This window comes from Lontra canadensis, unplaced genomic scaffold (genome assembly GCF_010015895.1).
Source record: "Lontra canadensis isolate GAN:19392208 unplaced genomic scaffold, GSC_riverotter_1.0 scaffold37, whole genome shotgun sequence".
Classification (NCBI taxonomy): domain Eukaryota; kingdom Metazoa; phylum Chordata; class Mammalia; order Carnivora; family Mustelidae; genus Lontra; species Lontra canadensis.
This window is the reverse complement of record NW_022631031.1, coordinates 1,727,035-1,730,727: the sequence shown is the minus strand read 5'-3', so window position 1 is coordinate 1,730,727 and position 3,693 is coordinate 1,727,035.

Sequence of the window (3,693 nt, the reverse complement as noted above, 5' to 3'; positions counted from 1 at the left end):
GGGCCTATATTTTCTCTCTGGAAGCTTTTAGAATCTTTTAAATTCTTGTTATCCTTACATTTTAGGATATGCCTCCATGCAGACTTTTTCTTTTTCCTTCATAGGATTCAGTAGGTCTTATCCATTTGCAGACTCATGTCTCCCTTTAGTTCAGAACACTTTTTTTCTTGTAAATTTCCTCCAACCATCTTTTCTGTCCTCACTTTCTGGATATTCTATTTTAATATGGAAATGTTGATTAGTTCTGTATGACTTCTCTTTTTGGTCACACTGCCTACTGCTCTCTATTTTCTACTTTCCTTTTTTCTTATCTTGTAGTGCAAAAAGAGTCCATAAGTTGATCTTACAGGCAGTGAGACAGACAAATGAATTGTAATTCATGTTTGACCCTTCCATTCAGTTAAAGGCTTATCCAACATTAGCCCTGCTGGTTTACTGGATGAGTGCTACCTACGATGCTACGTGCTTATCCCCTCTACAAACCAAGATCTGTTCTCAGAGCTGTAGTATATAACTATGACAAGAAAAACTAAGTTTCAAGGTGCCTGGGTGGCTCAGTTGGTTAAGCGATTGCCTTCAGCTCAGGTCATGATCCTGGAGTCCCAGGATTGAGTCCCTCATCCGGCTTCTCTGCTAAGCAGCGAGTCTGCTTCTCCTGCTGACCTCTCTCCTCTCATGCTTTTTCTCTAATAAATAAATAAATAAAATCTTTAAAAAAAAAAAAAAAGAAAAACTTAAGTTCCTTTGTATATAGAGGGAGACAGACAATAAATAAAGTATTGCAATGTCAGGTACAGTTCTGAAATCAGTAGCTGTAGCCAAAGCAGCCAGTTTGGCAGGCATCTTGACCACAGATAGGCAGCAGCTCCCTTGGTGGTTTGCCCTTTCATTGTGACTATGAGTATTTTTTTTCTCAGGTTCTACCTCTATGGTCTTCAGTCTACCTATAATTCTGCAACATGTTAATACCCTTTAAGAAATTCCTTTTATTCTTAATTTAGCTAGAGTGAATTCATGAATTCCATTCTTTGCAACAGAACCTGACTGGTACAAAATTCACAAAAATAAATTGTATTTTTAGCAAGCAGCCTCTTTGGTATTTTTCTCTCTGTCCTACGTTCAAACTGCAGGAACAAACTTACTCTTAAGTCTCTAGCACCTGCTTCTGTCCCCAATTTCCTATGTAGTCAAGAAAGCATTCATATTATGCCATCAAAATAGGTAATTGAATTGATAAGAATTCCAAACTGAAAGCGCAACAGAGGTATCCACCGTACCGAAAAGTATTGATAGATTTGAGGATAAGAAATCTGAAAGATATCTGAGCTTCCCAGAGCTTCCATAAAGGAGAAACTGATTTTTTTAGAATGTTTTCTAGAACACTCTAAAACTGAGTATTATACTACCAAACTATTGCATGGGATGATCTATTGGTAGATAACCTAGTTTACGAAATGCAGTGGTTTATTTTGAATAGTTTATATTAAAATTTTTTGTTTGTGTCTAGGAAATGCAAAGACATACTGTCTTAGTAAGGTTGGGCTGCCAGAGTAAGATGCCATAAACCGAGCAGCTTAAACATCAGACATTTTTCACAATTCTGGAGAGTGGGAAAATCTGAAATCGAGGTGGATGCCAATGTGGTTCCTGGTAGGAGCTCTTCCTGGCTTTTCACCCTCTCCTGGCAGAAAAAATAAGCTCCTCTTCTTATAAGGTACAAGCCCTTCTGGATTAGAGTCCCATACTTGAAACTTCATATAACCTTAATTACTTATTTGCAGACCCTATTTCAACATATAGTCACACTGGGGGTTAGGGCTTCAACATATGAATTTGGCAAAGGGCACAGTTCAACCCATATTTTCTAGATTTCTGCTTTAGAAAATGTAAATTATTTTACAATATTATTATTGATAATAATGAAAACTTACATTTCTTCAGGGATTAACATGAGCCAGACACTATGATGAGTGCTTTGGAAGCATTTTCTTATTTAATCCTTACAACCAATGAAGTAAGTTCTTAATAGATGATGAATCCAAGCCCAGCGATGCAAAGTAACTTGTCCAAGATCAACATAGCTGGCACAGTAGAGTCCAACAGACAGTCCTTTTAGCCACTTTGTTACAATTAAATGTATGACATACCGGACATATGAACACATTACATACCAGTAAGAAGAGTTGCTTAGTAAGGATTCTATAATCAGGTAACGCTGGGAGCCCAGAAGGTATTGTGGAGTTGCAAGGCTGCTGGTGTGAGATTAGTGGCACCCTGGATGTGCTAGGGTGAGCACTGAAACGTCAACTGAGGTTCTACTATGCAGGTGAGGGAGTATTGGATTACATACTAATTTACATTCTCACCACCTGTATCTGAGTCTGCTGCCCCACAAGCTCACCTACAATTTATATTTATTTTTTATTATAAAACCTGGACTTTTATATTCAAATAAGATCTCACCTACAATTCAAAATAAAAGTACAAAAATTGGTTGACTCCTGGGTGGCTCAGTTGGTTAAACATCAGCCTTTGGCTCAGGTCATGATCCCAGAGTCCTGGGATAGAGTCCTGAGTCAGGCTCCCTGCTCAGCACAGAGCCTGTTTCTTCCTCTACCCCTCCTGCACTCGTGCTCTCTCTCTGACAAATAAATAAATATATAAATAAAACCTTAGAAAAACAAAAACAAAACCAAAAACTCTGACGTGCTCCATTACCTGTAAGAAAAATCCTCTATGTAGTTACTGTGGTCAGATTTAATCATAAACCATTATATAGTGTAAATCATGATAGTAAGGTCACAAGGCTTAAATACAAACCAGATTAAGCCTAAAATTTGATATGCCCACTTTACTATTTGATCTGAAATACTTCAAGAAAACTCAAAGTAAAAACAAAGCCATAAAGGAAAATTACAGAAAGCACTTATAAACATTCTTACAGTTTAAATATTTCAATTCTCTGGATTGGCATACATTTTAGGAATTTAGGTCCTTTAAAAGGATGTTATAACTATTAACAGAAAAGAAACTCCATGCTTCACTGTTTGAGACATTAAATGGGACGAACGTGTCAGATTGTCAATAAGATGGAAAAAACAGATTTTCTTTTAATAATCTTGGAGGGAAGCTGAGTCCTTCAATTTTCTGTTTTTCTGTTAAGCTCTACAGAATCTAAAATCCCTGCTACGTGAAAGTTCGTTCAATAGCAATATTCAGGAAAACTTGAGAACTTAAAAACTATTTAAAAACAACTATGTAGCTTACATTTTAACCGCAAAAATAACTGGGCTTTTCTGAAAGTAGGGATAGGAAGACATCTATGTCTAACTGTACATGCAGTTAATCACTTCTAGGAGTTTTTCCTGCCTCCATTTTTGAGAACATCGCAGAGGGACACTCATTACGCGGTTCCCTTCTAAACTTCTTGAATCACATTCACCTGGAGGGGCTTACAATGCAAGTTCCCGCCCTTTCCCCCGCCCGGAAACGGACTCCGTAAGTCTTGGGCGGGGCTAAGCACCTGTATTTTTAGCCAGCAACGCAGGTGATCCTCACGCTAGTGAAAGCCACTTACTTTGGGGAGGGAGGTTCCCCCTATTCTGGAAGCGGGACTTCCACAGTCAAAACAGTTGGGGGTGGAGACCGGGCACCTGTGGTTTGGCGTGTCGTCCCCCCCACCCCCGCCCCACC